Below are 11333 nucleotides of genomic sequence, written 5' to 3'. Positions count from 1 at the left end.
CCCCAGTTAGTAAGTATCTGTTAAATACTTTTTTAACTGGGCCGTTATCCCTTTAAGAAACTAACTGACAAAATAGCACTTCCATGAAATTGCATGAAAGGATGAAATTCACATCAGCAAATAGTAAATAAATCTCACAATCTGCTGCAGTAATCATTTTAATGTCCTTTTTTAAATTAGGTACAGGTATAATTTCTAACTTATTTAGGGCATATAGGCCTAGTATTTTTACTAATATTTACTAAGTAAAAAAAACAAAAGGAGTAACACCTCTTAATTATGTAAGCAGACCAGACAGACACTCATTCCATCAGAAGTAGCAGCTTGCACTTAGCAAATTTTAACCCATCTCATGTCTCCCAGAACAGAAGCCCTTCAAACCTTTATGTACTACAGATAAAAAAAATGTACCATCATAGTAATGGAATTTTAATATATATAAGAACTGTGTATAAGGGGGCTCTTGAAAGAACTTTATTTCAGGATTCTAATGTCACCTTGATCTTGTGCTGTGCTGCTGGTTATTTTTGCCAATCACCGATTCCAGTCGTTATTTGAACATGATTCCACAGTCCTCAGCCCCCTACTGTACTCCTTATACCTCATGACTGTGTGGCCAAATTCTGTCCCAACCCCATTTACAAGTTTACTGAAGACACCACCATTGTAGGCCAGATCTCAAACAATGACAAGACGGAGTATAAGGAAACGATTGAGTGTTGAGCAGCATGGGGTAAAGGCAACAATCTTTCCATCAATGTCAGTAGAATGAAAGAGCTGGTCATTGACATCAGGAAGCAGAGTGGAGGCTATGCCCCTGTCTGCATTAATGGAGCTGAGGTGGAGATGGTTGAGAGCATCAAGTTTCTGGGAGTGATGATCACCAACAATCTGTCCTGGTCCATCCACTTGACACTACGGTCAAGAAAGCGCAACAATGTCTCTACTTCCTCAGGTGGCAAAGGAAATTCAGCATATCCGTAAAGGCTCTTACAACTTTTTATGGATACATCATCGAAAGCATCCTATCCAGATGCATCAGAGCGTGGTATGGCAACTGCTCTTCCCAAGACTGTACAGTCATGATCACAGCTCAATCCGACAAGCAAACCAGCCTCCCATTCGTTGACTTCGTCTACACTTTCTATTGCATCGGGAAAGCAATCAACATAATCAAAGACAGCGCCCAGCCCAGTTATACTCTTTTTCTCCCTCTTCCATTAGACAGAAGATATAAAGGCTTGTAAACATGTACAAACAGATTCAAGAAAAGCTTTCTCCCTGCTGTTATCAGATGTTTGAAGGGATTTCTTTACTGTTAATGTTAAACCCTCTCTGCACCTTCTCAGCAGCTGAAAAACTATATCCTGCACTCTGTTCTGTTACCCTGATACACTTGTATTGTGCAATCTACCTGTAAAGCATGTAAGACAACTCTTTTCACTGTATCCCGGTACATGTGATAGTAATAAATCAAATCAAACCAAATTAATCCTCTGTGTGATCCAACCTCTCCTTATAAGCCAAATCCTCTAATAGCAGAACTGTATTTACAAATATGTTTTAAATCTGAATGATGAAACAATACAAATTGTAAAAGAGTTGTAATTCATATTAATTTTCTATGGTGTAAAGGAGACTATTTTTAAAAATAATAGTCAGATGTAATTTCTAGTGTTTTCATTCTGAGATGGTGGGTTGAGAGTTCAGGATGCAAACCAGGAGTTAAGGTCAAAATCCAACACTTAGAATGTAGTGTCGAGCTACATTGTATTGGTAGACATATGGTGAAGACTTATAATCTATCAGTATTATTTGCTAAGTTCTAAATTGGAAGTAAATAAGCTTTTTGGTTTTCCATCCTGTGAAAATGAGATTTTTATTTGCCGAGTTAGAAACTCATATTTTTGTCAGCATTTCTCAAAATCATATGACTTAATCTAAATGACCAGTCAAGCTACCTCGTGAGATAATTGCTAAAATGTAACCAGAAACTGATGGAGAGACCAAAGGTCACAAACAGCTTAAGTTCAGCACGTAAGGTCCATAACAGCAGATGTGCTATTGATCAGCCTCAACATGTTCAAAGTTAGTGTTTAATGGTAATAGTAAAATCAAGTTTTAAAATGAAGATTGGAGTGATATGGGGTTGAATTCTGTAAAGGATATCACTGGGATAAAAGAGTGAATCTATTCTTTGCCGGCGATGAAGAGATCTTTTCAAATGGTCTTTTTGTTCTTCTTTTGTGTCATAAAACTATGTTCTTTTGTTAAAAGTACATTGGCAGCCTCTTGAGAATATGTTTCATGACCAACCACAATGGTAACCAAACTGAAAAGTAATTAGTGTTTTGCCCTATCAAGCCAGATTTCAATTCTGGAATCTGACTTATTCAATATTATCATCAGCTGGAATCATAATGGAAGCTCTGTTTTGTAACCATATGTAATTCCTAGTGTCTGACCTGCCTCAGGAGATGGAATGAATTGTTCTCATGAGACTATTCAAATAACACAGGGTCCACTTCTGGTCAACATTCATCCATTACTCAACCTCACCAAAATAAATTCCATAATCCTTCATCTCATTTAGTCTTTCTGGGATCTTTTGTGTGTGAAACAGTGATTACCCTTCAAAATACAATCAACTGACTACAAAGTTATTTGGGACAGACTGAGGAGATGAAAGGCACTATGTTACTGCAATGTTTTCCTTTTAAAAGGAATGATCTGCCATTAAGGCATGTTAAGCCAAATGACCTCCTTCTGTGCTATATCATTGCACAATTGAATGATGCTGCGATAAGAAGATCTCAATTTCCAGTGTTTACACCATTCAGGTCTGCTTCACATTTTAAACGTCTTTGTAGCATCAATTTTACATTTACGTCACAAGCATGTTGAACATTTTGCAAGTGTTTCAAAATTAATTGTCTCACAATTTGGACTTCACTTATAAGCTCCTTCCTTTGAGGCAAATTATGCTAATCCCCTGAAAAAGCATCTTTGATGCATAAATGGATTTACTTCCTCCATTTAATTCTTAAAACAAGCTGTGGGGAAATATACTTAGCACACTAAGGATATAACGTAATTTATTTGCTACAATTGTCCAATGTGAAAGTTGTGCCGTGTGTGCGGCAATGGTCTTATGGATAATATCATATTAATGTTTGACCAAAAAAATTGTGTGTAAGTTTAATTGAGGAATTATCAGGGAAAAGGAGCAGAGTTATTGGACATTCAGGGACCTGCGATAATAGTATGAAATAAAATCTCCTTATGCCAGCTGGGAAATTTAGAATCCATTAAAAATGAATTTTGAATCAAAAGGTAGTTTCAGTAATAAATACCACAGAACTATTAACTTTCACAATGAGGGCGAATTAAAGATTTTTGCCTCTAGCCAAGTCAAGGTGAATCTGCCAGCCTCCTTGAAATACTCACAAACTTGGCTTCAACAGTCTAAGCACACGCTTCCATCTGCTTTCTGCATGATGAACCAGAGACTTACTGTCTTGATCCCTTTGCTTTGCTTCATTCTTTAATCCTTGAAAATTGTCCTTCGCTGAGGTTCGGTGATGCCATTAGGAAAACCTGGTCCTAGATTGACTTCCTGTGGATGATACCCTTCTCAAAATCCATCTCCAAGGCAACATGAATCACATCAACTTCAGATCAAGGTAGAAATGTTTATTAGTTATCCTTGACACATCCAACATAATTCTAATTTGGAATTAAATAGACTGTTTAAAGTATGACCATCTGCAAAATCTGATATTTGTAACACTTCCCTTCAACATTAACACCAACAGAGCACCCATTGTTGGAACAATTGCTTAGACTATTGTTTACAGCTATGAACATCTCAGAGCTCCTTCCCAGGTACAGCTCCCTCATCCTTTGATCTTTAACATCAATGTACCAAGCGTGATATCAGGAGGATTCAAAGCAGGCCACATGGTCATTTTCATTCCTACATTTGACACTAACTAAAACAAAAATCCCAAAACCTATCAATCTTTAACTTTGTAACAACAACATGAAAAGGTAGAAGACAGATGGTTACGAGGAAGGGTTGCTTTTCAGAATGGATGCCTGTAAGCAGTGGTGTGCCATAAGGATCAGTGCTGGGTCCACTATTTTTCATCATTTATATAAATGATTTGGATGTGAACATAGGAGGTATAGTTAGTAAGTTTGCAGATGACACCAAAATTGGAAGTGTAATGGACCGCAAAGAAGGTTACCTCAGAGTACAATGGGATCTTGATCATATGGGCCAATGGACTGAGGAGTGGCAGATGGAGTTTAACTTAGATAAATATGAGATGCTGCATTTTGGAAAAAGTAAATCAGGGCAGGACTTATGTACTTAATGGTAAGGTCCTGGAGGGTGTTACTGAACAAAGAGACCTTGGAGTGCAGGTTCACAGTTTGTTGAAAGTGGAGTCGCAGGTAAATAGGATAGTGAAGAAGGTGTATGGTATACTTTCCTTTATTGGTCAGTGTATTGAGCACATGAGTTTGGAGGTCATATTGCAGCTGTACAGGATATTAATTAGGCCACTTTTAGAATATTGCGTGCAATCCTGTTCTCCTGCCTATAGTAAGGATGTTGTCAAACTTGAAAAGGTTCAGAAAAGATTTAGATTAGATTTCCTACAGTGTGGAAATGGATGTTGCCAGGCTTGGAGGATTTGGGCTTTAGGGAGAGGCTGAATTGGCTGGGGCTGTTTTCCCAGGAGTGTCGGAAGCTGAGGGGTGACCTTATAGAGGTTTATAAAATCATGGGGGGCATGGATAGAATAAATAGACAAGGTCTTTTCCCTGGAACGGAGGACTCCAGAACTAGAGAGCATAGGTTTAGGGTGAGAGGAGAAAAATGTAAAAACCTAAGAGGCAAATTTTTCACACAGAGGGTGGTGCATGCATGGAGTGAGCTGCCAAGGAAGTGTTGGAGGCTGGTACAATTACAACATTTAAAAGGGATCTGGATGGGCATATGAATAGGAAGGTTTAGAGGGATATGGGTCAAGTACTGGCAAACGGAACAAGATTAGGTTAGGATATCTAGTTGGCATGGACGAGTCAGACTGAAGGGTCTGTTTCCATGCTGTACATCTCTATGATGCTGTGACTTTATTAGATCCTGAAGTGTCACTAAGTGCAGGCGAGTTCCTGAAAAATGTGAAGCATCTTTCATATTTTGGGATCTTACTTGAGATGACAATGAATTCTCCCTTACAATGTGTAAGATTTGCCTTCAGTCAACTGAGGGCAAGAATATTTGAGAATCAGGATCTCAAACACAAAACTATATCATGATTTAACAGGCAGCACTGATTCCCATGCTCCCCTGTGCTTCAGAGGCTGGGACAAATTACAGCAAATTTCTGAAAGCAGTCAGGACGTGCCCTTGTTGTGCTTTTGCAGGGTCCTCCAAGTCCAGTGGTGTGAAATGCCATCAGCAGAGTCTCCTCATAGACCAACCCACCCAGCTTTCAGGAGCTAATGGGTCAAAACCAACTTTGTTGAGCAGATACGTCGTTTGCCTGCCTGGCAACAATCTCCAAATAAACTGCTCTATTTTAAGCTTGGATAGGCCCAAATACATCCAGGAGGAGAAAACAGTCCAAGGGACACGTAGAAGAGATCTCTAAAAGGTTGCTGCCAGTTCATGGATGTTCCTGGCTTGTGACCGATCAGAATGCAGAAGGTGTATTCAGGAAGGCAGCAAACACGTCAAGATTCTTCACTGGGAGTGTGCGAAGTTGGGATGTTGGAGGGAGCTTGCAAACCTGTGACAACACACCCATACAAGGATGCAAGCACGTGATAGCTGGCTTGAAGTAGCGTCTGCAGATTGAGCATCAGAACCACCTCACAACCTCAGAGTGGGAACTGGTCACCTTCACTCCTGAGGGACTGCATCAGAGAAGAAGGAAGGGAAGTTTCTATGTATTGTTTTTTTGCATTCCTGCCACCACATCATGAGGCAAATGCATGCAGAAACTCCCCCAGGTAATGGGAACTTGAAAGGCACAGGATGCCAACTGAAAACAAACAATTGTCCAGTTTGTCAGAGAAGAAGTATGCAGCCAGTCAGTCACCACTATTTCCATTGCTTATCTGCCAAGAACCCGCTACTAGCACTATGCAACAATGTAATGTTAAATATTTCTTTTTTGTTATTGTACGCATGGTGATGACAGGAAAGATATTGAAGGATGTGGCTGATACTGACATGGACTGGCAGGAGACAATTTTTAATCCCAATTTGCCAGCATGTTGCAATTCATTCTTAACGGGACAAGCTAAAGCTGAATCCAAATTTGGATCACTTACAGTTGGGCCAGAGAGAAAAAAAAAATCAATGACTTCTTGCAGTTGCCTTGGAAAATGATGCTGCTTTTAGCATTTTTCTAGATAGATTTCTAACTTTTATTCCTGTGAAGATAATGGTGGACTCTTTGCTACAGTTGCCATATAGGGATCTGAGTCATGAAGTTCAGTCTGCATTTGCATGCAGGAATTTTTAGCTCATTGTAAAAGAACTTCTTTATGACAGTGGACCACCATTGGAATGTTTTGTGAAATTGTGCACATTCTAATTTCCTTCAGGCAGATTCCTGCCCAGTTCAACACCATTTATCTTAATGAGAAATTCTATGCGGAGCCAAACCACGATTAAAGCTCCATCTGATCCCATCAGCACTTGACAGCATCTCCAGTTACAAGAGTTAAGCTAGATTCTCACCTCTGCTGGGTCCACCAAATAAACAGTCTCAAAACAGAAACTCGATGTACCTGAAGATCCCACTCCAACTGCATGAAATGCATTTGAACAATTTATCCCTAGAGAATATCGTGTGAATGTAAACTTAAAATAGAAAGGAAAAAAAATCGGGCTTGAAGCCCAATAACATGGAATTCAAAACTTTGATTGTCTTCATTCAGCCAGTAAAATAAACTGAAAGGTGCAAAATGTGAGTGCAAGAAATATTTTATGCAGCATGACTCTGAAATGATTTTGTTGCTCTAATGAGAAGCAGCTTTATTCACGATAGGATGGGGGCATGAGACAATAGTATGACATTTAAAATATTTTGTTTGCAAAATTGTATTCTTATGAATGCACTTAAGCCATTCAAAGCTTCAGCATTCATTCAATCATTGGACATTTGCAAATGACAGATACATAAATATTTTGGAGGAAAGACGGGTTTTTCAGCATTCTTTAGCACGAGAGGCACATTCAAAAGTTGTTCTTTTTGAAATCATTAAAAAAAGTAGAAAGGATGGGATGATGGTGCTGATGGGATCAGACAGAACTTTAATAGCATTGATGTTACTTTTCCAGAGAGAACCAACCTGCTGAATATAGATGGTCTATTAACCCTTTGATGATTGCATTGCACTTTTGGTTATGGCCTCAATTAAGAGACCAGTTGGCATTACTTTAATGCTGTTTTAGGCAATGGAAGCAAGTGGCATAATCTACACAGCCACTGAACAATGTTCTCATTGGTGAAAATGTTGGGCAATCTCAACTTTGAGAGCAAAAGGTCCCCGTAACTTAGCAACTCCAACACATTATTTGATGCTCCAATCCTGCATCCTGGAAACCGGGCACCAACATCTCAGAGTATATACCATGGATAGTAACTGCATGCATGTGCCATTCACCAGTACCTCCAAGTCCTCAATGTGAAGCAGGGTTGCAATTTCCCTCCTTCCGAGATATCCAGGACAATTAGCAGCAACTGTGCAGGGTGACTGCAGATTGCCAGCACTTCGCTGAGTGCACGACTGGGCTTCGAAGGTGGCACTGGCCACAGCAATCCCAGGTGATCGTGGTAGTGGAGAGTGCTTCCACTTACAGGAAGTGGGAGATTATAAAGAATGGGAATGCCACAAGGGCATGGCGCAGGACAGAGAAGGTAATATGAGATAACTCACTGGCACCTGTGGAGAAAAAGCCTCTATGAAGCATGCCAAAATTGACACTTTGCTGATTTATGGTAAGATTCATTCCAAGGGATTTAGTGCAGCTTTGCATGTTTCTCTAATTCTCGCAAACAGTCCATGTACAAAGAATGTACAGAATGTTATTTCTGTAGAATATTGGCACTAAAACCAATTTAAACCATTAACACTGGATTATCTCAGTTAAATTGATTCCCATTCTGCCAATGCCTTGATTTTAAATCTCTCACACTAGTTTTTACATGGCCTCACTTCCCCCTGTCTTTATATCTTTGTATCAATAGGGACAGAGGTAATAGCGGTGGGGAGGAGTGGGGGGAGTATCATAACTGCTGAAAGGAAGGTCACCGGGGTGGGGGTTATCTACTGAGCCAGTATGGGTGGAATTCAGTAACAGGAAAGGAGGAGCAGTCACCATATTGGGAGTTTTCAATAGACCTCCAATAGCAACAGAGACACAGAGGAGCAGATTGGGAGGCAGATTTTGGAAAAGTGCAGAAGTAACAGGGCTGTTATCATGGGTGACGTCAGCTTCCCTAATATTGATTGGAACCTCCTTAGTGCAAATAGTTTGGATGCAGCAGATTTTGTTATGTGTTTCCAGGAAGGATTCTTAACTCAATATGTGGATAAGCTGACTAGAGGGGAGGCCATATTGGATTTGGTGTTTGGCAATGAACCAGGTCAGGTGTCAGATCTCTCAGTGGGAGACCATTTCAGTGATAGTAATCACAACCCCTTAACCTTTATTGTAGTCATGAGGAGGGATAGGAGCAGACGGTATGGGAAAGTATTTAATTTGGGGAGGGGGAATTACAATGCTATTAGGCAGGAACTGTTGAGCATAAATTGAGAACAGAGGTTCTCAGGGAAATGCAGAAATGTGGAGATTGTTTAGGAAGCACTTGCTGTGAGTGCTGGATAGGTTTGTCCCACTGAGGCAAGGAAGGGATGGGAAGGTGAAGGAACCTTGGATAACAGAGATGTGAAACATCTAGTCAAGAGGAAGAAGGAAGCTTATGTAAGGTTCAGGAAGCAAGGATAAGACAGGGCTATAAAGGGTTGCAAGGTAGCCAGGAAGGAATTGAAGAATGAGCTTAGGAGAGCTAGAAGGGAGCATGAAAAAGCCTCAACAGGTAGGATTAAGGAAAACCACACGGTGTTCTACACTTATACGAGGAAAAAGAGGATGGCCAAAGTGGGGGAGGACTGATCAGGGATAGCGGAAGCAACTTGTGCCTGGAGTTGGAGGAGGTAGGGGAGGTCCTGAATGAATACTTTGCTTCCATATTTACTAGCGAGAGGGAGCTTGTCATTGGTGAGGACAGAGTGAAACAGGCAGATACGCTCAAATAGGTGGATGTTAAGCAGGAGGATGTGCTGGAAATTTTGAAAAATGTGAAGATAAATAAGACCCCTGGCCCAGATGAGATATATCTAAGGTTATTACAGGAATCAAGGGAAGAGATTGCTGCGCCTTTGGTGATGATCTTTCTGTCTTCACTGTCCACTGGAGGAATACCAGATGGTTGGAGGGTGGCAAATGTTATTCCTTTGTTCAAGAAAGGAAATAGGGATAACTCTGGGAATGATAGACCAGTCAGTCTTACGTCAGTGTTGGGCAAATTATTGGAGAGGATTCTGAGAGACAGGATTTATGATTATTTGGAAAAGTATACCTTGATTAGAGATAGACAGCATGGCTTTGTAGGAGGCAGGTCATGCCTTACAAGCCTTACTGAATTCTTTGAGGATGTGATAAAACACATTGATGAAGGTAGAACAGTCGATGTGGTAGGCATTTGATAAGGTTTCCTATGGTAGGCTTACTCAGAAAGTAAGGAGGCATGGGATACTGTGAAATTTGGTTCTCTGGATAAAGAATTGGCTGGTCCATAGAACTGAGAGGGTGGTCGTAGATAGAAAGTATTCAACCTGGAGCTTGATGACCAGTGGTAATCTGCAAGGATCTGGGGCATCTGCTATTTGTGATTTTCATAAATTATGAGGAAGTGGAAGGGTGCGTTAATAAATTCACTGGTGACACAGAGGTTGTGAATTTGTGGATAGTGTGGATGGCTGTTGTACATTGCAATTGGACATTGACAGAATGCAGAGCTGGGCTGATAAGTGGCAGGTAGAGTTCAACCTGGAAAAGTGTGAAGTGATTCATTTTGGAAGGTTGAATTTGAAATCAGAATACAGGGTTAATGGCAGGAGGAACAGAGGGATCTTGGGATCCATGTCCATCGATCTCTCAAAGTTGCCACCCAAGTTGATAGGGTAATTCAGAAAGCATATGGTGCTGTTGGTGTTCATTAAAAGAGGGATTGAGTTTAAGAGCTATGAAGTTATGCTGCAGCTCTATAGACCCCTGGTTAGACCACACTTGGAATGTTATGTTCCGTTCTGGTCACCTCATTATAAGAAAGATGTGGAAGCTTTCTGGGTGCAGAGGAGATTTACCAGGATGCTGCCTAGACTGGAAGGCATGCTTTATGATGAAAGGTAGTGGGAGCTAGGGCTTTTCTTGTTGGAGCAAAAAAGGATGAGAGGTGACTTGATCGAGATGTACAAGAAGTTGTGAGGCAAAGAATGAATGGATAGCCAGAGACTTTTTCTCACGGTTGAATCGTCTATCATGATGGGACATAATTTTAAGGTTGGAGGAAGGTTTAGAGGAGATGTCAGAGGTAGGTTCTTTACACAGAGAGGCAAAAATGAGGACTGCGGATGCTGGAGATCAGAGTCAAGATTAGAGGGATGCTAGAAAAACACAGCAGGTCAGGCAGCATCCGAGGAGCACGAAAATTGACATTTCAGGCAGGAATGGTGAAGGGCTCCTCCCCGAAACGTCGATTTTCCCGCTCCTCTGATGCTGCCTGACCTGCTGTGCTTTTCCAGCACCACTCTAATTTTGACTCTTTACATCGTGAGTGGTGGGCGCATTGGAATCCACTGCCAGCCATACTAATAGAGTCAGATACATGGGACATTTAAGTGACTCTTGGATAGGCACTTGAATGATAGTAAACTGAAGGGTATGTAGGTTTGTCTGAGCTGGGGTCAAAAGGACTGATCTGTGCTGTACTGTTCTATGTTCTAATGTAGAGTCATTGAGTCATATGGCACAAAGAGGTCCTTCAGCCCATTGAGTCTGTACTGACCTATTCACATTAGTCCCATTTTCCAACACTTGGCTTACAACCATGAACATTATGATTTATGCGTGTTACGTAAACTCCTCCAACCTTTGAAATCTCTGCACTTCTCCAATTCTGACCTCTTGCACAACCATTACGTTATTCATTCTTTCAGTGGTAACTTCAAGTTCTGGCAACGTG

Source organism: Hemiscyllium ocellatum, chromosome 25 (assembly GCF_020745735.1).
Source record: "Hemiscyllium ocellatum isolate sHemOce1 chromosome 25, sHemOce1.pat.X.cur, whole genome shotgun sequence".
NCBI lineage: Eukaryota > Metazoa > Chordata > Chondrichthyes > Orectolobiformes > Hemiscylliidae > Hemiscyllium > Hemiscyllium ocellatum.
This window is presented reverse-complemented; position numbering follows the sequence as displayed.